This window comes from Rattus norvegicus, chromosome 16, assembly GCF_036323735.1.
Source record: "Rattus norvegicus strain BN/NHsdMcwi chromosome 16, GRCr8, whole genome shotgun sequence".
Lineage (NCBI taxonomy): Eukaryota > Metazoa > Chordata > Mammalia > Rodentia > Muridae > Rattus > Rattus norvegicus.
The window spans coordinates 30,336,940-30,362,407 of NC_086034.1; the positions used below are offsets into that span (position 1 = coordinate 30,336,940).

General features: G+C 37.0%; 1 protein-coding gene, 1 long non-coding RNA gene and 1 pseudogene across 3 annotated transcripts in view; 1 reads left to right on the forward strand and 2 right to left on the reverse strand.

The window, feature by feature from the left end:
* LOC108348393 (uncharacterized) overlaps window positions 1-15,599 on the reverse strand; it is a 74,388-nt gene extending 58,789 nt beyond the window's left edge. The window contains exon 1 of the long non-coding RNA XR_001841618.3: window positions 15,165-15,599. This is a non-coding gene — a long non-coding RNA (uncharacterized LOC108348393). The remainder of the gene's footprint in view (window positions 1-15,164) is intronic.
* Tll1 (tolloid-like 1) overlaps window positions 1-25,468 on the forward strand; it is a 201,182-nt gene that overhangs the window by 61,448 nt on the left and 114,266 nt on the right.
* LOC108348392 (high mobility group protein B1 pseudogene) lies at window positions 10,451-14,601 on the reverse strand (annotated as a pseudogene).

Sequence of the window (25,468 nt, forward strand, 5' to 3'; positions counted from 1 at the left end):
TCACAAAATATATTTCAGTCCATTGGTATTAGGTTATAGCATCAGAAATTGTTTTCTGCCTCTTCAGTGAAATCTAACGTGCATTATCCAATGTTCACACTTTGAGAAACAGTACCAGTGAAGACAGAAGCCTGTGCTTGATTTTTCTCAGCAATACCAGGAATGTTCCTGAAAGATAACTCTGGTGGAGAGTCATTCTGGAGGCCAATAAGATAGCTACTGATTAGTTCAAGCAGGAGGTGCTGAGAGCCCTTACATCATGCTGAAAGGAGTGTTAGAAAAGATAAAACACAGGACGGGTGGGGAGAGGTAGCTTCAGAAAAATTTAATGATTCACACTAAATAGTGATAGAGAAGGGTAAAGCAATGGTCATGACATTCAGATCTCTGGAAAGGAAATACATTTTAATGTAACAAACATTTTATATTTCATTGTCATTTATATAGTTATAATGAGGGTGGTTTATTCATAAGCATGATCTGCAAATTTTAACGTAATGGTCAATGTCTTGTTGAATTTCATCTCTTTTCATTTTTGACAAGCTTTCTTATATCTCTGAGTTTTAGTTGTGTGTTACAGGGATGACCAGTTTCACAGAGGACTCAGAACAGATCTACTCAGGCAAAGATCTGTATTTGTGCTTTACTTCCATTAGTTTTGTGATTCTGTTCATGGGACAAGAAATTTTATTTCTGTGAATATTTCTCTGCAATAGCCTATCTAAACACAATAGCATAGATCAAAATTTATGGGTCTGCTTTGAGCATTTTTCCCACAGAGAAATGTTACATGAGTAATCATGGCAGTGTGTATATGAAAAATTGAAACTCTTGTAATCAAACTGCCTCTAGGCCGGTGGGTTCCAAATTTTACCAATGAGCTCAGTACTAATCACACCATCTGTTCTGAGAGCTCAGTACTAATTCCCAGTTCACACCATTGATTCTCAGCGTTCAGTACTAATCCCCAGTTCACACCATCCATTCTCAGAACAGCATAGCTAGTAAGCAAATGATTAGGGGAAAAGCTATAACTTCATGTTCAATCTTTATTCTCTTGGAAAGAAGCGTCATTTTCTTTGTCAAAATTCTTTTGTTTTGCATTTAAGTACCATAATGAACATGAAAGCATTGGGTCTCTCCAGAGGGGGCAAATCAAGTCAAATCAGCCACACTCGTGGTCTGAGAGGGAGGACGAGATCTGTTGGAAGCGGGGATGTGATGTGCGGCTTATCAGATTTTTGTTTTTCATTTTCTGTGGTTTTTGTTTGTTTGTTTTGGAGGGGGTTGTTGTTTTTATGGTTTAATTAAGAAGCAAGATTTAATCATCAGGAACCCTACCAATTCACCACTGCAGCCCCAGAACTCAAAATGTTATGGTAGTTCACGTTTGATTTGAAAAGTCAGTCTCTCCCCATGTGTTATGTTGGCAATGTTCATCATGACGTCAACAGAGGAGTGTAATGCCTTGGGTGAATGAAAACCCCTCCTGTTTTTAATCTGCTTTCACCGCTGCCCAGGTGGTTAAATGTGAGATGTAAGTGCCTAAGTGTTAAGCTTTGGGAACCTGGAAGTGTTTTTAGTTTGGCAAAATACAATTTCACATTGAGATGTTTTGTGCGTAGCAAAACTCAAAACATTCTTTGAAAACTGTTTTCACGCTTAAGTTTATACTTCTGGGTATTTTAAGTCATATTATTTTTGTTTCTTATTCCCTTCCAATATTTTAGAAGAGATTTTTGATAATCATGGACCTTTTTCTTTGAACCTAGAAAATTTGCCTTGCCAATATTAAACTGTATTCTAGTCCAGAAAACTGAGTTCTGTTTAATTTTTCTTTTAATTTTTACACTGATAGTTGGCCAAATATCTTGAGCAACTCCTCACAAGTCTGGGTTTAATTATTCTGAAATACTTAATCAGCATGTTATTATTGGCTATACAATTTTACCTTTGAGCATATCAATGGACTTTCACATTGAAAGTTCATGATTCTGAGCAGGTGAGCATCAGTGGAGGTAACACATGTTATTTACTGCTGAGAGTATGTAAAATGCTAAGTATTTGTGCATATATAGTTTAAAATATTACATACATATGGTGTATTATTAAATGGCCTCCGAAGTCACCAATTCCAGGTCTAAAGTAAGGTAGGAATAAAATGTTAAGGGAATAATGACCTGATTTTCTGTACGTGAATAGAAGTTGTTCTAGCAGTGAGAGCAGTGTGTGTATGGTGTGTGTGTGTGTGTGTGTGTGTGTGTGTGTGTGTATTTGTGTGTGTGTGTATTTATGTGTGTATGGTATGTGGGGTGTGTGTGTGAAAGAGAGAGAGAGAGAGAGAGAGAGAGAGAGAGAGAGAGAGAATGTATATGGTGTGTGTATGGAGTTTGTGTAAGCATGTGTGTATTGTGTATGGAGTATGTGTGGTGTGTGTGTGTATGTGCCTATGGTGTGTATGTGTATTGTGTGCATGGTATGTGGGGTGTGTGTGCATATGTGTGTGTGTTGTGTGTGGTGTTTGTGTGTGTGTGTGTGTGTGTGTGAGAGAGAGAGAGAGAGATAGAGAGATTGTTAATATGACTTTGGGTGTGACTTAACAGTGTAGTTTATGATAACAACGAAGGTCATAGTTTGGTGTCTGTGTGCCTGTTATTATTTTAGAAATGACCTAACAAATTACTCAAGATCTGCTTTTCACTTTTCTTTCAGGACATTCTGAATGTTGTGAAAACAAACAATAGAGTACAAATTCAGAACCACAAGTCGCTGTATTTCAGTGAGTCCTTTTCCTATTGAAATGGTGAAAAAGACTAATTGTTCCTTTGAGGACTCTTGCTTGTGTACTGTGCTATAATGGGGGCACATTCTTATCCCAGGACATTGATAAGGAGCTGTTGGTCCTAATTATCTTTCATGCTCTGTTGTAAGCACCAGTTTACAGGAACCCATGGCTTTTACTCCCATACTGGAGGATTCTGATTTGATGACTGTTCTACAGGCATAGAAAACTACTTTTGAAATAAAAAATTTCAGGATTGCCCTTGCCTATTCACAATCATGTGTATTTTGGTGTTTACAGAGATTTTTGTTTTAGAAGCAGCAACCCCTAAAAGTATTAGACATTGCTATTGTTTCAAGAAGGCTTTCCTTCCTTGATGTAGTATTGAAGTAAAATGAGTATGCACGTTGAAAGTGATTTCCAAAATGATTCATGAAAATCTTTTACAATGTTCAACCAAAATATGAACATATGCAGTATACCTCAGCAGGAAATGCCTTGAGATATTTAAATTATCTTTAAATGGTATTACATAATTCAGCCCTTCATTTTCAGTGTTGTCTTTCCTGGCAAATGAAAGATGTTAGAGGACATTGACTTCATTTTATCCATAGAAGCCATTAGAGTGCTATTATTTCAATAGATATTTTAATAGTATAAATGATAGACATTAGAATGTTTGTCTTGACCTCTTTTCTTTTCAAAGTCCTTTTGCTGAGTATTAGCAAATTATTTAAATGTAGAAATGAAATTGGATCAACAATGTTTATATATATTAGATATCACACACACACACACACACACACACACACACACACACACACACTTCTAGCACTTCTAGTTTGTTTAACTCTTTCTACAGTTCCTTCCACCTAGACACACATATTGAGAATCCGGAGACTGGTGTCCATATATGATTGAGAGCATATGTATTTGTCTTACGGGACTTGGGTTACCTTGCTTAATATAGTATCTTCTAGTTTTCTTCAAGGAAATACATGGAAAAAGACAACAGAGCACATGAAATATTAGAACTGAAGTGAGAATACTGAAGCAAAGGTGTAGAATAGGGGAAGAGGGGCAGTGTCATGGAGGATAGGAGGAAAGAGAAATCATCACATGGTTGATATGTGTGTTACAAGGAAACCTTTCAATTAGTATTCTAAACATATTATATGATAATATATATTATGTACATTTTATATCATTACATTATTTATATCATGTATAATATATATGATGATAAATGGTCAACATGACATTTGTATCATTCTACAGCGTCTTCTTAAAAATTTTGCATCTTTTATACTAGGACAGTGATATAACAGGAAAAATTTTCCTTAAAACAGTTCATGATTTGCTTATATAACTAATCTCAGATTATGCAGGTATAATTAGAAAAGATTTAATAGATTCTTTTGAACACAGGATCTTATGTTCTCTTTGAGGATCAACTTGGTCTGGTTTATGGTTCAACTTACACCACCTATTGGTTTAGTCTCTAGAAAGGGTAATAAAAGGGCAGATCTTTACTGATACATAATGTCTGCCAAGGAAGAAGCACCAAACCATCCTGATAAAAAGGAAGGACATAATTCTTGAATTTGAGTGTGCGCTTCTTCGAACTCAGAATACAAAGAAATCTGGAGGTTCATTTTTTATAGAAAAAACCACTCGTTTTTTCATGTAATGTCCTGGTATGCCATTATTTCTCAAGCTGGACTAGACCTTATCACAGCTGATAAGCTCGACTATGTTAGCTCTTCCTTGGCGTTCTGTTAACTCTCATGGACAAGTCCTAGACCTTCATCTTAATTTTCTCTCATAGCCAGTTTGAAATCTCCATTGTTAAAATCTAACAGCATTGTCTGGTGAGTACCAATATTGGTATCAACTGTTGGCATTCGGTCCACTCTGAAGGAAGCCTCCACAATGATGGTTAAAAAGGAATGTATGCATCAGGAAGCCTTGTCAGGGTAATCATTTACCGAAGGCAAAGAAAGGAAGATGCATTAGACAAAGGAAGATCCTGAGCAACCTTGGGCTCACTGAAGGTCTCAGGCAAACTGAAGGAGCTGATGCTTGGGTAACCCGTTTGAATGCTCCGGTTTGGGTGGAGGTATCGCCAGACTCGGTCTGACCGCTCTTTGGATGGGGAATAGGAAGTGGTTTGCATATGGATGAAGCAGCCTTTCATCTAAGAAGGCTGACAATTAAAGCCTTTCAGTCAACAACCATCCTAGTATCTAAGGATAAATACTTCAGACTTGACTTTGTATCTGGCAATCCATCAAAGCCTCCTCTGAAAAATACCAGGGAAAAGATTCCAGCAGTTGGAATCCTCCCTCCTCCCTCTCTGTATTTGTAGGTGGTTTGGAAGCAGAGAAAATATAGACTATTGTATAGGAAAGGTGTTTGCCCTTAAGTGGAATATCGTGCCCAGACAAATTTACAATACCCTCTGCTATTACTTAAGAAAATTTCCTTTTCATATAGAAATTATCTGAATGACTAGAAATAGAGTTTATGGCTGCCAGCTCATTTTATAAGGTTAGTATCACTTTGATTCCAGCTGTATAAAAAGAAGTTAGTTATGAGAAACTGATCATAGATGGATTCATTTTATAAGTTAAATCTCTACAGGCAGTAAAGTATCTGCCAAGCCTTTTAACTAACATGGTGGAAATAAAATATCAGAAATCTTTTCATTAAAAATTGTTAAAATTGGTCTTCATGAGATTATAAAATTAGTATTTCTTCTATGTGTTCTGTGCTTGTGTTCTGGGGTAAGGTTTTTAGGAATTTGTGAAATAAAGCACCCAATATGGACTATACACACACTCTTTAGAGCCAGAATTGGAATGTGTGAACAGAGCCCAACACAGCATGGCACAATGAAACACAACATGACAACCTCATAGGTAGCAATGACTAGCCTAGAAAGAGCACCAGTGGAAGGGGAAGCCCTTGGTCCTGCCAAAACTAAACCCCCAGGGAACGTGATTGTTGGGGGGACGGCGGTAATGGGGGGAGGATGGGGAGGGGAACACCCATAGAGAAGGGGAGGGGGAGGGGTTAGGGGGATGTTGGCCCAGAAACCGGGAAGGTGAATAACAATCAAAATGTAAATAAGAAATACTCAAGTTGATAAAGATAAAAAGAAGTTTCCTGAGCTCCATCTAATGTTCTACCATGGATCTCTTGTCTCTTTTCATAGGCTTTTGGATGGAGCCTCTCAGAGGACAGTTAAGCTAGATTCATGACTTCAGCATAACAAAGTATCATGAATAGTATCAGAGATTGGTTCATGCCCATGGAATGGGTCACAATTTGGGGCAGTCATTGGTTGGCCATCCCTCAGTCTCTGTCCTTTGTCCTTGCACATCTTCTAGGAAGGACACATTTTAGATCAAAGGTTTTGTAGGTGGGCTGCTGTCCTTATCCCTCCACTGGGAATCCTTTCGGGCTATAGAAAGTGGCTACTTCAGGATCCATATCTCCCACAGCTAGAGTCATCCCTATAGGTCCTCGGGGGCCTATTCCAGGTTTCTGACATATGATTGCCCCCTCATTATCCCTTCTCTCACCCCTGCTCTCCCTACAACTGATCCCCCTGTCCCCACCCCACCCCTCCCATTCCCTCTCCTATCTAATTCCCTCCCTCTCCCTACCTCCAATATTTATTTTACTTCCCCTTTGAAGATGATTCAACCATCCTCCCTTGGGCCTTCATTATTTGGTGTCTTTGGGTCAAAATAACTACTTATGAGTTAATTTACAGGGTTAATGTAATTCTAATCAAAATCTTGAGAGGCTGCTTGTACTTGACTGTTTCTCAAATTCATGTGGAAAAATATTTTAGCTAAAACAATTGAGAAAATTCTGGTAACACAAGTAGGAGAATAGGAGATTAATTCTATCAAAGCTTCTAAATGAAGCAATTATTACCTTACAATAGGGTGTTAAAGGCTAATGTACCAATGAAACATGATGAAAGGCTTAGAAATATTACAGGCATCATAGTTAGTCAGAGTATGTTAAAAGGCTTTTATAAAAGAGGTTTTGTTGGCAATTAAGATATTTTTGAGAGATGTTGGGCTCTTTAGGAAGTGGGGACTAATATGGAGAAGTCAGGTCATTGGATGTAAGATTGTGGAAGGGTTATCAGGATCCTGGTCTCCTTCCGCTAGTGTCTTTGCTTCATAGTTGTCAAGAAGAAAGTACTCTCCTTTGCCTCAGGGTTTTCCTGGATGTACTGCATTACCACTGGCCCCAAGAAATTTGGTTCAGTGATCTTGAACCGAAAACTCTAAAGTTGTGGATCAAAGTAGTTCTCTTTCTGTTCAGGGGGTTATCTTGGGTATTATGAAACAGTCATAAGTAACTGATTTATGCTACATAGGTATGTATGGGTGACAGAGTTGGTATCACAAATATCTGGGGGAAAGATACACAGAGTTTGTATGAGGCAGAGGTATTCATGAAGAAGAAATCGTCACAGAATTTTAAAGAACTGACTCATTTTAATCTAAAGATTTATGAAGAGTAGTATAAAAATTTTAGGAGAGGGGCTGGAAAGATGGCATAGCATTTGAGAGCACTTTATCAAGAAGATATGAGTTCATATACCAACACCAATATTAGGTAAGGCTCAGAAACACTCATAAATCTAGTTCCAAGAAATCTCACTCCTGTCTGACCTCCATGGGCATTAGACAATATGCATACAAATAAATTATAATCTCAAAAATAGCTTTAGGAAGTATGGAGAATTATTAGATGATTTCAAAAAAAGATTTGTTGTTTAAGCATCATTCAAAAGTATGTAATATACATAAGATGCCATTCTAGCCAGGAAGCTATCTGTAATTGACACCTGTTCAGAAAGGAGATACTGTTCTCTAATAGAGTTCTCCAGTGGAGTGTCACTGTGTCTATGAACACCCCATGCTCAAGAACAGTTGGCTAACATAAAAATGCAATGGTGTTTTTGTGGTGTTTTTTTTCATTTTGCTTTGTTTTGGTGCTCTTTGTTTTATTCAGCTTTTGGTTGTTTTGGTTTTGGGGTGTGTGTGTGTGTGTGTGTGTGTGTGTATGTTTGAAAGAGAAAGAGAGAAAATGAGGAACTATAAAATAGGGTGGATAGGGAGGTAAGGAGAATTTGCAAGGAATTAGGGAAAGGGAAAGCAAACATTATATATTATATAAAAAAGGACTTTTTTTTCCAGGAAAAGTAATAAAAATGCAAAAGTGTATAATAGAGGGAAATCATTAAGTTCATTATATGCTATCAAATGGCAAGTGTTGAAATTGAATATATCAATAAATCCCATTCATTGTAAACTGAAATCTATTCTACAGTTCCAAGAGGAGGAGGAAGTTAATTTCCAGAGCACATGGGAAGTGTCTACACTGCAACCAAAGAAACATCTCAGTGAAAGGAATGGTGTTCAAAAAAGAGCATGAATTAAGGAGGCAATACAATACTCCACCATTTTAGTTATCAGGCAGTGTGCTATTTAAAATTCGTTTCTCTTTACAAAAGAAATGAATTGGAATCCCAGCATCCTCTAAAAGTGCCCAATTATAGTGGTATAATAACAATAGATTTAACCATATTTGATAAAGCATTCTTATCTAGTAAATTATTATCTTTGTTGGTATGCAAATTTTGACTTACTGGAACTTACTCATTTTTTTTACTCCTATAATACAATCCTTTATTCTTTGTTATCTTCACTGCTTTCTGGGATTCTGATGTGTGGGTAACCTTGTTTGTTTTCTGCTTCAGACTAATAATTCCTTCTTACTTTTCAAAAGTCCAGTTTCTCTATTGGAAAGGTTTTCTGTGTGATGGTGGTTTTCATTAGCATCGTGCTGGAAGTTCAGTTTCTAAGTGGACTGGGAAATGTGTGTGTGTGTGTGTGTGTGTGTGTGTGTGTGTGTGTGTTGCGTTTGTCACATATGTGCAGGCGTCTGAGGAGGACAGAAGAGAGTATTGGATCCCATGGAGCTAGAGTTATAGGAAGCTGTTAGTGCCTGAGATGTGTCTGGGAACTCAATTTTGATTCTCTGGTAAATAATCAAGTTTTCTTAACCACTGAGCTATATTTGTAACTAATGTGTAATTTGTAATTTTAAGATCTGAGATCATAAATTTATGTTGATAATTCCAGTTTAAATTTTGGAATTTAAGTTTGACTTAATACAATCAATCCCTTCTACCATAAGAAAAAACTGGTTCAAAATAATATTTTTGCCATTTATATAAAATTTCATAATACATACTTTGCAATAACTATTTGTCATTATCAACCATAACCCACCTTAAGATTATTGAAAACAGTTTATTGAATTTCTTTTGAATTCATGATTTATTTCAATGAGCTTTTTTTTATAATCAGCTTTCAATTTTGTTCTTTCTCAAATATCTTGGAACATGCGTATAAGTCTTCATTTTATCTTAGAGAGGCTAATTTTATAGTAGGAATTGAGAATATTTATTTATTTTGTTTCAGCTACTTACATATATAGCTCATAATAAAAATATAGACCAATGTCTTTAATACATTTTATAGATCACATTATATGACCAAATTGACTCCTTAATAGGTATTCTAGGCAAAATTTTTACACAGTATATAATGGGAAAATTTTTACTGGGAAAATTTAATACCATGTAAACAATGGAAAAATATAAACATTTAATAACATAAATTAATAGCTTAAATAACTAAAAAATACAGTGAAATTATATCATGAACAGAAATTGTATTTTTGGTTTTGTATGATAATTCAATTACAGAACATATAGTTTAGTAATATTTGAACAGAACTTTAAATCATAGGGAGGGACCAGTACTACTGTTTTTGTTAGATGTATACCAGAATTATAGACTAAAGGAAGAAGCCACTGGAATGATAAATACTATACACTTGAAGCTGCTTACTTTGGACCGCAATGGGTTAAAAATTGGAAATTTTAATAGATGTTCTAATAATTCAAATTCAAGGACAAAATTTGCAAAAAGAACTATACTCACACATTTGCACAGCTAGATGAATGGTACTCTTCTGAAGAGTTAAAATACAGCATGATTTCTAAGGAATAGAGGACTAACCTGGTCAACTGATTATATTAATATAAAGAATAAAATGACATGTCAGCCATAGAAGATTAAATACAAAAGCTAAGAAAATATAGTCCCAAAGCCATTGTTGAAAGTATTTTTCTAAACTCTCCTTATAAGGGGAAATGACTGAATAACTTAGTCTATTTGACGCCAGTATAAGAATACTAATTTTCTATGAATCTATAATGACTTGGTGTCCTGAGTATAGCTTTTAATGTATTTTCTTAATATATTTTTATATACTTGAACACATCCTGGATAAATGTCCTAATGTTCATCCCTTTTATAATTTTGATTTTCATGGTTTCAGTTTCTTCTGAGATTTTCCAAGCATGTCTGTGTTTTCACATGTGATTGACCATGGATACATGGAGTCCACCATCCAGACAGTGCTTCTAATTCTGCTCGAATTGAAACTTGTAATCAGAAATAGATAGTAGGTCAGAGGTATCATTCTGAAAACATCCCCATCTTCTAGAACATTTTTTAAAAATGATCTTTAATTTTTATTTACAGTTCAATCATTATCCCCTTCCTGGTCTGCCCTCCAACAGTTTCTTATTCCATTTCTGCCCCCTGTCTCCAAGAGGATGCCCCCCACTCTCCCACTACACATCCCTACTCCCTGGGGTATCAAGTCTCTTGAGGGTTAGGTGCATCTTCTCTCACTGAGGCCAGATCAGGCAGTCCTCTGCTGTAGATGTGTCAGTGGCCTCATATCAGCTGGTGTATGCTGTCTGGTTGGTGGCTCAGTGTCAGGGAGATATCAGGGGTCCAGATTTGTTGAGACTGCTGGTCTTCCTATGGGGTTGCCATATTCTTTTTGAGTCATGGCCAAGTGGCAAGTGAATGGCTGACAACGTGACAGCCTCAGAGAAAAATAACCCACCCATCAGTTGCATCCAGAAACACTTAGGATTAGGGGTAATTAGCACTGTAAGTATAGAACTGATAAATCCACCTACCCAGTGATCGCTTGTGGGCTGGTATGACTAATTCTGTCATTGCAGTCTATTTTTAATGTGCCTTGCAATGATTTAAAGTAGGCTTCAAAGAAACCTTGGCCAATTAAGATTTTTCTGAATGACAAGTAGGAGACTACAGAGTCCATTCAAAATTGACTGTGAGTGGCTGCCAGCAAAGCCTACCCAAGCTACAAATTACTGTTAAAATGAAGTTATAGAAATGATTCTTTCTCAATGTTTAGGAGTGATTGGTAAAATAAAATTCAAAAATTTAAAGAGAGTAATGGGTATAAAGCACCGGGAGTCAAATAATTGTATAATCAAACATACTCCCATTTTCTATAGCTTTTATCCATCCAGTTGTTTATTTAAAAGAAGATTATCTAGACTCATAAGATAAAAGTACTTGTGTAGACGTGAGAACTCAAGTTCAAATCCCCTTAACCCAGTGGTTCTCAATCTTCCAATTGCTATTATGCTTTACCATGGATCCTCAAGTTAGGCTGATCCCAACTATAATGTATTTCGTTGCTACTTCACAAGTATAATCTTGCTAATCTTCTGAATCATACTGCAAATATATGATATGCAAGATAATTGATATGTGACCCTCATGAAAGGGTCCTTTGACCCCAAAGGGATCATGAACTGCAGATTGAGAACCACTGCCCTAACCTATTGAAAAGCTAGGTAAGACTAATTTCATGCCTGTAAGCTCAGTGCTATAAGGGCCTGAGAATGAACCATCACTTTGGTTTGCTACCTGTTATCCTCACATCTGCTTTAGTGACAGATTCTGTATGAAGGAAGTCATATATAGAGCAGAACACCCAACATTGTTTTCTAGCTTTACAAACTCCCCATATGTGTACATACACTGTGTGTACATGAGCACAGACACACTCAGAGTGACAGAGAAGACAAATGAGGCATTAGTTTTCTTTTAAATCAATTAACAGGATATTTTCTCAGATCTTGTGGTATTCCTCCTCAAGAGAAATGTTGAAATGTTTTGGATATGATATTTTCCTAGGAAAATTAGATGAATATACAAATCTGAAGGTTTCTTTTCAAAAGAATACAGGAGGATTCCTTTAACAAGTTTTGCTGTGAGTCATTTAAGATGATAATTACAGTTCTAATTTTAGTCTACAGATTTAAAGAACTGATAGGCTTTGAGTCAAAGGGTGTAGTTAACATTGGTTAGTATGAAATTATGCAGTGAGATTATAGGAGTTCATGAGATAAAGTTTCAATTTATATATTTGCTAACTAAAAGCTACTATCATAGATCAAAATTCTTAAATTTTTATAATGACATATTAAGGACTATTATTCTTCAAATATTTTATTTACTTAAGAGCAATTAATGATTTAGATACCAAATTCCAAATATTATTATCCCAGACCATGCTTGAAACAGTACTAGCAGAATTATTAAACAGGTGTTAAAAAATCATTTATCAGGTCTAAAGTTAGAATTTAATCCTTTATTCTTTTTCAAATGCTTTCTTTGTAGGTAGCTTCCATTTTTCTTTCTTTCTTTTTTAAAAAACCTCTGCAATTATTAGTTTAGTATCATCCAGGGCTCATGTTCAGTATTCCTCCTCAAGTTCCATAAGAAATGCAAGTGTAAAGAACTCAAGTCAAAATTATATAGCAGCACTCCACCACAAAAAGCGTGTAAAATTACAGGAATGCTATTTTAAAACACTGACACTTTAAGAGAATGATAATCTCAAAAATACCCATAAAATTGCCAAATTCTTCCCTAAATGAAGCAGATTAAACACGATTAATGAATGAGTTTGGACTTTGTAAAGAAAAAAGCAAACTGATTGGACAACTGATACTAATATGCTTTCCTTGTACCTGATTTATAAAGGGACAGACATAGGAAAATATACCTTTCATTTTTAAATGTGGCATAATTTTAAATGCTGGCTCAACTAATTAAATATACCTTTAAACAGTCAAGTTTCCTGAGCAATCCGTATTTAGACAGAAAGGCAAAGGCATTACAGCCAGCTTCTCATGATAGCCTTCGCTGGGATCAAGGTCAACAAATAGTACAGCAGTCTTGTATTTTAAGGTCACGCTTTTGGGGATACATTCTCAGGTCTTTAGTAGGGGAAACTGCAAAATACAACTGTCATTACACAGCAATGGCAGTTAAAGGAGGGTCCTCATGTAAGGAGCAGAACATATTTTCTATTAGTCCTTTAAGGTCAGACTTTCTGATTGCTTGATTCTAATAATCCCGTGGTGTGGCAGAATTGATCACTCCTTGCTTTGCCAAGTAGGTTTTAGAATATCACTTATCCAGCTGCTTTTGGAGAATTCTTCAACTGTGGATAAAAATGGTATCCCTCCCACAATATACAGGGTGTGTGGACAAAAGCTTTTCCCAGCTAACTACATGAAGAGATAGACACGCGCTGTAATGATCCATGTGACCCAAAATGGGCAAAAGCAAAAGACTAGCTTCCCCTCAAGAAGAAAACTTTCAGATCTATGAAAAGGACAATAAAATACTAATAAAAAAAAACCCGTATTCATGTATTCCCTTAGAAGCGTTCAGAATGTCAACAAAACAGTTGCAGTTAACAGAATAGTGTGTTAACTGTACAAAAAGAGACACTGTACAGTTTAAAAGCAAATCTTGCACAGCCTTACATTTCAATTTTTTTTAAAGGAGTGAGCTGTATACAGGAGAGTTAAATGCTTTATAAACAAGAAAAAAATGTGCTAGAACCAACTTATTCATCATCCTCATCTTCTTCACCTTTGTCTTCTTCTTCCTCTTCTTCATTCTCTTTGTCCTCAGTCGTCCTCCTCTTCCTTCTTTTTCTTGTTCTTTTCAGCCTTGACCACCCCACTTTTTCACTGCATCAGTCTTTCTTTAGCTCTGTAGGCAGCAATATTCTTCTCATACTTCTCCTTCAGCTTGGCGATCTTCTCCTCAGAGGGCTGTTTGTCCTCTACAGCAGTGTTGTTCCACATCTCTCCTAGTTTCTTTGCAACATCACCAATGGATAAGCCAGGATGCTCGCCTTTGATTTTTGGACAGTACTCAGAACAGAGCAAGAAGAAGGCCGAAGGAGGCCTCTTGGGGACATTGGGGTCCTTGAACTTCTTTTTGGTCTCCCCTTTGGGAGAGATGTAGGTTTTCATTTCTCTTTCATAACGAGCCTTGTCTGCCTTTGCCATATCTTCACATTTCCCCTTTTCTTTAACAGACCTGGTATTCCACCTCTCTGAGCACTTCTTGGAGAACTCTGAGAAGTTGACAGAAGCATCCGGATGCTTCTTCTTGTGCTCCTCCAGGTAGTTCTGCACAAAGAATGCATATGAGGACATTTTGCCTCTTGACTTCTTAGGACTGCCTTTGCCCATGTTTAGTTTATTTTCTTCTGTGAGGCACAGAGTTGCCCAGTGCCCGTCCACTGTCTCTATGGAGCTCTATGGAGGCAGCCTTCTCACTCTCTCCTCTCTGTAACATTCTCCATTTTTCAAGAAAGGAAATCATCTCTGTATACCAATGCAATGTTCCTATTTCTGCGGCCATGTAAAAGAAGTAGCCATCTGTTCAGTCAGTTCTGTGAGACTTTTCAGTGGTGTAGATACTTTACTATGATGACTTTGAGTAGAAAGCTTAACAACTAAAGCTTCCAATTCAGAACTCTATATATTTAAGAAATTGTATATGTACTTAGAAACAAAAGCTTACTTCTATCAATCAAAGGGTATATCTATCATCTGATAATCAATACATTGTTGAGCATATTTTTTAGTTTTATTTTTCACATTGTTTGTATCTATCTATCTATCTATCTATCTATCTATCTATCTATCTATGTATCTATCTATTCACTTGCTTACTATTTATGTGTATCTGTGACAGGGCAAGTATGTGTTTATTAGAAGGCAACATGCCAGATCCAGTTTCCTCTTTTTATCCTATAGGCTCTGGGACTTAAACTCAGATCTTTAAATTTAGCAACAATTACCTTTACACACTGAGTCATCTCTCTGGTTCTTTAAAGAATTAAGTACAATTTTTTTTTGATAACGTCATACATATATGTGACATGTTATATGTTCTTATTTCTGTCATGCTCTTATTAGCCTACAAACCAACTCAACCTGACTTCTTTTCCAAAGGTCCCCTTTCCATGTTCCAGTCCTTTGGTTTTGTTTGGGACCCACTGATTAACTAGAAATATCTGGGATAACACGGGCATAGAAGTAATAGAGCCTGGCGGGCATACTGTAGTCACATACCTGGATACGATGAATCTTTCTCAGGCTATCAATAGAAAATAATTCAGCAAAATGGGCAGGACCTCTTGATCTTCACCCCCTTCTGAGATTGGATGTTGACAGGCCATGTCCTTTGCGGGCCAAGTACAAGCGAGCCACTAGGCCTGCTGTAAGAACATGATCACAATGGCAGGTTGGTGCCCATAAGAATTTATTTGCAGTCCTTCTCCTTATATTCCGGCTCTTGCATTCTCTAAGTCTTCTCTTTAGTGATGTTATCTGAGCCTTAGGGGTTTGGAATCACATAAATGTTCTATTTATGGCCGAACACTCAACTGTCACTTATTTTTAGCACCTAGAGCAGCCACGGGCATCTGCATTCACTACCCTTTCACTGAAAGGGAAGCTTCTCTGATTAATGCTGAGAATAGCACTTCTCTGTGAGTGTTCACGTAAATATCTAGAAAGCAGTTTGGCAATATGTTTAATTTACTTGGACTACAATGTTACGTTTCCTGTGTCACACACAGCCATGGATATTTTATTTTCACTGATGTACAGTGGCAGACATGAATTCTGTCCTGCAGAGCAGGGACCTGCTGAAATAGCAGTGGAGCCGCCGTTGTCACAGGGGAGCTTCTGAACTGGTGGGTTGTTAATGTGGTCTATAGAGACTTTTATCGGTATTAACAGTATTAATAAGTATAAGAATGCTGTCTATAAATACTCTGTATAAATGAATAACAGAATGTTCAAAGGGCATAAAATCACTCGAGATTACACTTTGAATATTAACCACCAAACACTTCATCGTTGGGAAAGTTACACTCTGGGACAGTTAAAATAAATTAAAACATGTAAAACACTGAAAACAATACAGAGAAATATTTTGTAGACCTTTTCCGTTTTTGCTTCATTTGATCTGAATTTAAGTCTCTTCAGTGATGCTCCAATTTTTAAAAAATATATTTGTAACAGGAGAGGAAATAAAAATCAGCGTGTTGAACAGGGTTTCCAGGATGTCAGAGCACTTTTCTATTTCAGACAATTTACTTCACCGAGCATGAACTGTTTTGTGCAATGTAAAGTATTAACCAAAAGAAAATCCTCCAGCCTTTGACCTGTAACCAAAGGAAATCTCTTTATAGGAGAATAATAACCAGAGGGATGATAATCTAAACATTTTCCACAGCTGTCATTGTAATGTAAGCTAAGTGGAATGACAAAGAGAAGGTAAAAGCCAAGAGATCCTTCTCTTTGTGGCATGAGGGTCTCAGGTAATAAAACAAACTAGTGTTTACAAAACAGGAAGTTTGCATCAGCCACTCTTCCTTCCAGGAACATAGACTTGAGATTTACTTCAAGAACTACTGTGAATATTCAGAAAATAAACAGACTTAATGATAAAAGAATTACGAGGGCTGATCCTACCCTGCCTACAAATGTTAACAGTAACAGTACTAGGCGAAAAAAAAAATAGCTGGTGTTTGCTTTGTCCTTACCAGATGTATAACGTGGGTAAATCAAGTAAGCCCACTCTTGTTAGCGGCTGATTATCAGCGCTGTGTTTGAACACTGTAAGAATGTCAGATTTAAGAAACTTGTGAGCTGCAATGATTTATTTTCTCAAGGCTTGTGAGAGAAAAATATTAGGCCATACACACACAAAGAGTCTCAATATTTATTTTTACATTTGTTTGATCAAAGTGCTTTCAGACAGTGCCCTTTCTGTTTCAAGACACAGAGTTTCAAATGAATATTTGCGGTATGGGTGATATTTTAAAAATGTCCCGAGAAGCCCCATCCACAGGCATTGTGGGTTATAAATGCAGATTGACAGGAGGTTTCAATAGATCTTTTGTTATGGGAAAATTTCTGTTTTATGACTTAAAAAAAGAAAGATGTTAATTTAAAAATGTAGCATTTGATCAAATCCATAATGTAAAATGGTGTAAAATCAGAGACTACTGATTTTAGAAAGACAGCTTTCTGCCTGTGCTCTGCCTTTGGATTAGCGAGAAGAATGCAGACTCACCCTGCTACTGATAATTAGGATGAGACGTGACTGTATTGTCAAATGTCGCCATGTTCTGGAGGGCTTATTCTTGTTGACAGGGTAGTTCATTCCATCCATCCATCATCCATCCATCCATCTCTATCTCCCATCTATCTATCTATCTATCTATCTATCTATCTATCTATCTATCTATCATCTATCTATCTATCATCTATCTATTATATATATGTATGCCTATATATCCATTCATCCATATATGTATACACATACATAATTACATTTATTTCACCTTTTATATACAACATCCATTTATGTTTTATTTTCAAATTTAATGAATAATTGAAGAGGGCCATTTAACTAGAAAAGAAATATCCACATTGTTTGAACAGACTTCAAAGATTAGAACATGCTTGAATAGTTTTCATCTCTCCCATAATCAATAATCCATAGTGTAATCTTTTATATTGGATCTGTACTACTCTACCCTCACCAAAAAAATCAATCTCTACCATTGGTAGAAAAAAACAAATTGACCATGTAAAATCCATGCCCATCTTCCTATCCTGTTTATGAAGAAAGACTACATAAGTATTTATTTCAGTATTGGCATTTTAACATAAGAACTTTTAAAGCTTTGACGATTTTACTGAATTTATACTTAAGATAGTGGAGCTTTTCTCTCCATCTCACAATCAAAGGAAAAATGCTAATTTTGAAAAATCTACCTATATACTTAGATAGGGCCTTGCTACTTAGTCGATAATGGCCTTGAACTTGTGATCTTGCCTCTCAGAATTCTGAGTATTAGTTTGTAGGAACGTTGTGGCACAAAATGTTTTGAAATAAAACACGGAGTGGGATGAATGTTTTCATTTCTGGTGATTTACATAAGTCACATGTTACCTGGAAAATTTTCTGGTCCCTATTTAAAGCTTACTTCTAGGCAGTGCTATAAAAAATAAAGTTAGTTTACTCTATCAAAAAATTATTATTTCTAGATAATTGGGACAAAGGGTGCAAATGATAAGAAGTCCAAAGTCATTTTTGGCTAAATTGGGGGGTGGGGGCTGTCAAGACTACATTACCTTTAGGAGACTCCGCCTCAAAGGAACAAAAAAAAATCAGATAATTGTTTTGTCTATTGGGAGTTTATATAAAATTTCATTTATGTATAATGGAAAAACTTGATCAGAGCCTACAAAATGCTGACAGGAAGTTCTCTTCTAACACTGTGTTAAAACATGTATTGAATCTTTTTCCGAATCTTACTTTTCCTTTGCTGGTTGCAGAGTTGTTGTCTATGATGTAACAACAGTTGACCTAGAAATGTTACTGATGCCCGTGTCTGAAAAAAATTTCCATTAGGTTTTCATTGTGAGTTGAAACAGTCTTGTTAGTTCCTTATATGATGTCATCTTTTCTCTCTCTAAATCTAATATGAAAAACAGCTGGAAGTTTAAACAGACTTGGAGAGTGGGAGGACACAGGTACTCTTGGCTATCTTCAGAGCTTGGAGCTTTCCCTATAAGTCCCAAGTATCTCAAGGTGACCAACTTCTAGAACAGTCATACATTACATAGGTCTGTAAGTATGGTAGTTAGAAGAACGGAGTACATGTTCAAATATATTTCCTAATACATATTGCAAGAATAAAAAAGGCAGATGTCTTGAGATCATATTCAATATTATACTTCTTTATGATACTTTCTATTAAATGAATTTAATGCACATTTTGGTTTAATAGCTAGTATTTTTGTGTAAGGCAAATTTGTCAATTATCAGATGAGGCTCATGTTTTTACAAAGCATCTACCCAACCTGTATTATATTTGAATTTCTATATTTGTTTGATTTTGTGTGGGGAAGTGGGGGTGTGGGGGTGTGGGTGTGCTTGCACACATAAGAACATGTGCACATGAGCGGCAAAGGACAATATTAGGTGGCATCATTCTTTGGAGCTATCTTGTTCTATTGAGACATGGTTTCTTACTGGTCTAGAACTTGGCAAGATGAGCTAGGTCAACTTGCAAACTATGCCCCATGACCTTCTGTCCCTCCCTGCCTCTAACCACCCAGCATCGACATTTCAAGTGTGCGCTACCATGCCTGGCTCTTTACATTGGTTTCTGGATCCAACTCCTATTTTTCATGCCGGTGTAGGTGCAGCAAGCACTTTATGAACTGTGCTGTCTCTTCAGCTCCCAAGTTTCAGATTTAATATACCGGAAGTGTCTTTTTATATTTCTTTGGCAGTAAGGACTGAGGGCTTTGTCATGGCTCAGTGGATTGACTAGAGAGAAAGAGAACGCACATTTCTAATAGGTGAAGAATTTGGAAATGTTAATTTCAAGGAATGATAAACGGGGACTCATGAGATGGCTCAGCAGAGGCGCTTGCTGCCAAGCCTGTGGTTCTAACCAGAACTTGCAAGCTGCAAGGAAAAACCCAATTCTTATATTATTTTTATTTTTAAAATGTAGTTATTTGAGAATTTTTTATGAAATGGTTTTTGGCTATATTCATCTTTCTCCTAACCCTTCCCAGATCCACCTCTTATGTCCCCACACACCCAACTTTGTCTTCCATTTCTGTTTTTAACCCATTAAGTCCAACTTGTGTTAGCATCCTTTGGGATATGTTGCCATGTGATGTAATTTATTTGGCCTACAAGGGTATGCAACTTTAAAGAGAACTGGCCCCCTCTTACCCCAAGGCTATAAATCGCCCGCAGCTTGTTAGTAGGGTAGGCCATCCTGTCCACTGCCCCTCTCCATGCTGAGATTTTTGTCTTGAAAATATTCTTGCAAGTTGATTTTTAACCTCCACACGTGCTTTGAAGCACATGCCGGGTCTCCCTCAAACAAATGATAAATAAATGTGAAAAAGATAAGTGTTTTTGAAGGTAGATATATTTAACTTGATTTAAATATTATACAGTGCATATCTGGAGCAGCATGCAGGGCTATCCCATTAATAGGTACAGAATAGTGCATGAGTGTTAGTTAAAAATAATCATATTTTTTTATAAAAAGGAATAAAAGAGAGAAGCAGGCACTCCCTGCTGTGATTAGTATTTTCAAATTTAGATTGAGAGGTCTAGATTTGATGATCAAAACCATTCCTATGGAGTTCGGTGACTCTGTCTATTGTTGATGTAAGTACCCTGAAGCAAGACATAGAGGGATAAGAGACACCTGGTTGGCACATTTGGAAAGAGGGGTTCTCTCTTGGTCCAACAGACTCTCCTTGTCTATCATATACTCTGCTTGCAAGTATAATAGCAATCAGGTGTAAGGTTCTGGTACTGGGGTCAACCTAATAACTATACTGGCTTCTTTAGGGCTATTCAGTGTGTCTTTGGGTAAGGCCATCATCTTTGCCATTGGTGTGAACTTTATAACAATGTATTGTGAACCTTTCTCCAGGAAAAAAATAAGTAGTTTCTCTGTTTATAAACCTGTACATATTTTATACTGATTAAAAAAACATATTCAGTACTACAAACTTTAATCCTCCTTAATGCTACCCATTGGATCTACCATCAGTACTAGAAGGTAAAGTAAACAGGCAATGAAGCAGACAAAATATCCATTTCTTTTGGTTGAAGCATTTTAAAATAAGATTATTTATTATTTATTTATCCTCTTTCTGTCCTTCCTCCCAGAAAACCCCTGTTCATGAAACCCCCTCTTTCCAAATGTGTGTGTCGGGGTGGGGGCACTGTATGTATGTTATGGTATGTATGTATGTATGTATGTATGTATGTATGTATGTATGTATGTATGTGTTTGTACATGAGACTCCCAAAGCGTGCATTTATATGTCAGAATATAAGTGAATGAGTAGATTGATTTTCTCCTTCCACTATGGATTAACCTCAGGGTATCAGGTATGGTTGCATGAACCTTTACAAACTATCTTAATGATCTCATAGCTAAGAATGTGTAATGAAACATTTTGTTAGGTCTATAGTTTATGTGTGGCTCAAGACACCTTACCGAGAATATGTGGAGAGTCATAGTTCAGATTGTGTAGTCTCACCATACATTATTTTATAAAGTACATTTATTCTGTGTACCATAACAGAATCACTGCAAGCGTCTTGGTCTTTCCTAAGGGGCGATTTTGTTGTACATTGAAGACAAGTGACCTTTAGGTGAAAAACGAAACCTTGTGATTTTGCATGTAGTTTCATAATTGCCCTTTCAACATTTAGTTCTGGCTTACTAGTTAGCTCCAGCTTCCTTTGGACCACAGGAATCCCAACAGAATTGCAGACAGAGAGGAAATTCTGTAATTCCACTTGGGTACTTACTCCATAGTGTCATCCTGTAGAGCAGCTCCCCAGGTTCCTTTGAGCATTAATCTTGTCACTGTCAAATCACTGCATTAATTATGATTGATACTTTTTGCTCCTTAGTTTTCATTGTTGTAAAATCAAGATCACATGGTCAAAATAGAGAAAAGGAAATGAAAAAATTTCCAAAGTAGAATCTGGAAGCTCATGTATTTCTTTGCCACTAAATATTGGATCTATAACAGATTCTGTGAAAAGTAAATAGACCATACAATTTGTCATAGTCTAGTTTGATGGACCAAGGCAGAGACTATTTTATCATACAGAAAACAACACTTAGATACAACTAGAGATACAGAGAGAAAACCCAAAATTGTATGCAATATAAGAAATGGAACATTTTAATGCCAACCAAACAGAGCTTCCAGAGACTAAGCCACTACCCAAAGACTATACATGGGCCGACCCAGGGCTCCAACTGCATAGGTAGTAATGAATAGCCTAGTAAGAGCACCAGTGGAAGGGGGAGCCCTTGGTCCTGCCAAGGCTGGATCCCCAGTGAACGAGATTCTTGTGGAGAGGCGGGTAACGGGGGGAGGGTTGGGAGGGGAACACCCATATAGATGGGAGTGAGAGGGGTTAGGGTGTTGTTGGCATGGGGCATTTTAAAAGTAAAGAGTGCATCACTGGGTGTGTGTGTGTGTGTGTGTGTGTGTGTGTGTGTGTGTGTGTGATTGTATTGTGTTGTGTGTTGTTACTGCTGATGTTGTTGTTCTTAGCATGCATTTGAAGATGTGTTGGTTTAATATGCACCCTGACAAGACATACGTGAGTTATCTCTCACGACTTTCAAGGAAGTACTTAGTGTTTTCCTGGACCACTTGGTTTCTGAAGCAACTAGAACTGTTTGCTAAGCTGCATCGGAAGCTACGAGTTAGGACAAAGTATAAATAAATTGTTTTATATTCTCCAGAATAGTTATGACTTTAGTTAAGTGTCATCTGGCATGAACCCTCATGCTGCTGCTCCTCCTCTTCCTCTTCCTCTTCCTCTTCCTTTTTTTCTTCTTGTTCTTCCCCCTCACCACCTTCTCTTTATGATCCTCTTCTGCTTCTGCAGACCTAATTGGTTTTCTTTTGTAACTGCCTTATCCTTGCCTTGTTGGTTGTGTTTGGTGTACACAGGAGCATCAGGACATTTGTGCCTACCTCATGAAATGCCATATAAGAAAATAAAAATCCAAAACATGCTCAGATTTTAACCTACTGAAACTTGATAGATTAGAGTTTTACTACATTTTACTACAGTTTTACTCTGAACTGCCAACACGTCAATAGGTACAGAGCTTTGAGGTTGTACTCAGCCACTCTGAATATTTATTCTTGCAGAATTAACATTAGTAATATTACAGAATTAAAATTAGTAATATTAAAGATGATGACAGTGATAACTGGAAGTTTATTAAATGCAGAGGTCTGAGGTTCACTTCCAGACACACTGAGTCCTGACCTTTTATTTTAAGCAGATTCTTTGATTCTTGAGCAAAGCTAGAGAGTTCCTGATTTAGGCTCTCCAGTTGTCTACAATACTCCAGCATCGAGGGAGAGGTGGAGTGACTCTGTCTGCTTGTGGTCATACCTATTACTCAGAAACATACACATAATAATAGCGTTTTTGAAAATAGCAAATTTGAACATACCTGAAAACCTTGAATGTGAAATTTATTTTAATGAAAACCAATGATGATTCTTTCGTTGTGACTGAAAAATAACAAAGTTAGATTTTCTCTTTCATGAGATGAGTTACTTTAGGGGTGTGGTACAGTGTGGAAGATGTTGCCTTTTCTGCAGCATGTATATGAAGCGGGATCCACTTTGAGTCTGGATTTAATTTGGGCCATCAAGGCTCTCAGTGTTATACACTGTTCTCTCTCTCTCTGACTTTGTTTCCACAATCAAAGTGACGATAAGCCTCTCTCTACACCTGTTAGATTGCCATTCTATTGACAGAGTTCAGCCTTGGCGACAAGGCAGAGGGTACTATTGAGAAGGGAATTTTAAGTTGCTTTTTTTTAAACTTTTTATTAGATATATTTCTTTACTTACATTTCAAATGTTATTCCCCTTCCCCGTTTCCTGTCCATAAGCCCCCATCCCCTCTCCTCCCCTCCCCCTCTCCCATATGGGTATTCCCCCCATACATCCCCCTTACAGACCCCCATATTCCCCTGCACTGGGGGGGCAACCTTGGCAAGACCAAGGGCTTCCCCTTCCACTGGTGCCCCAACAAGGCTATTCTCTGCTACATATGCAGTTGGAGCCCTGGTTCAGTCGATGTATAGTCTTTCGGTAGTGGTTTAGTCCCTGGAAGCTCTGGTTGATTGGCATTGTTGTTCTTATGGGGTTGCAAGCTCCTTCAACTTTTCCAATCCTTCCTCTAATTCCCTTCCCCCCCCCCCCAGAGGGGTCCTGTTCTCAGTTCAGTGGTTTGCTGCTAGCATTGACCTCTGTATTGGACATGCTCTGGATGTGTCTCTTAGACTTTCCATACTCTGAACCAATATTGTACCTTGAACTAGTTCTGTTTTCTTCTGGTCATTATTTGACAACAGTCTGACCCTCTCATCTCCTCTCAGTTTTGTATGGGGGACCCAACCTTTTTAGGCAATTAAATTAATTATATAATATGACCAGCCTTTGATGAAAGTCCTAACAGTTCATGACCTTTAAGACTAGAGTTTAAATTTGGTAAAGTTCACTACTTTCCTAAAAACTAGTTCTTATAAAGGTAAAAATTACAATCCAACACATGATAGAAAATTGAAAAGGATAGTTTTCAATAAGTCATAATTTTTTTCTTTCACTTTTTTGTTTTACAGAAGGAAATCTGAATTTAATTTAAACAAAGAGAATATTTGTAAACCAGTATTAAAAAGAAAAGAGAGTTAAAGAACAAGAAAAAATAATCTTGGAAATTCTAAGCATTTCTGAGTTTACTTTATCATGATAAATTCATTTTATTTAGCTCTCTGAAGTCAGTGTACTGTGGCATCCTTTGCTACAAAGTACTCAACAGGCTTAGTTTGGATTTGACCAAGGCAGAATTTTCATTATTATATCCTTATTTATCATCTTAAACAATAAATTTGTATGCTATTTTTAATTGATATGGCTTATATCATTGTTTTATAGATCTTTGCTTCTTCAAGTAGCATAAAGCACTGGATAGAACCTGTTCGTTTTAGGTTGTGGAATGATTTTGAGGTTCCTAAAATGAAAAACCATTAAAACTATTAAAAGTCATTAAAAAATGAATATCATAGCACCCAGTGGTTGCCTAAATAAATTGCCTAACAAAACCTACTTAGAACTTAGGTTTCTTAATTGTGTGTGCATTTCTAGATACCAAGAAGCAAGTTGGTCTTTAAGCATATACCCCAGAAGCACACACAACTTGCTGACTGAGTGGCTGACCCAGAACAGCCTTCCTAGTTTGGAGTGCATCTTGCTGAACTGAGTCCTCACAGTACATGGTTTCCTGGTTACTGCTTCCACCTGTTGGTGAAAGACTTGCACAGGTCCACAGGCATCCACAGAAAATTCATGTCAGATCTTCCCCAGTTTCCAGACTATCTCCTGGTACCAGCTTCTCCATGTACCCTGTAGACCAGCTCATTCGAGCAAAATAATTTTTTCTATTCTGTAAAAATGTCAAAGCTTTGGCTGGGAACATGTATTTAATCTGTGATAAATCTAATTGACTCAGGTAAGATTAACTTAAACATGTGCTCTTTAAAAAATAACCAAGGTTCATTTTTCATTATGTTCATGTGTGTGGGGGGTGAGGGGAGTAATGTGCAGTGGCCTTGCAGCTGGAAATACAGGTGCTCCTGGGGCACCTGAGGTAGGTACTGGAAGAGAATGCAGGTCCTTTGCAAGAGCAGCATGTGCTCGAACGCTTTGAGCCAGCGCCCCCCACTTTATAATGTCTTATAAGTAACTTTATTTGCATT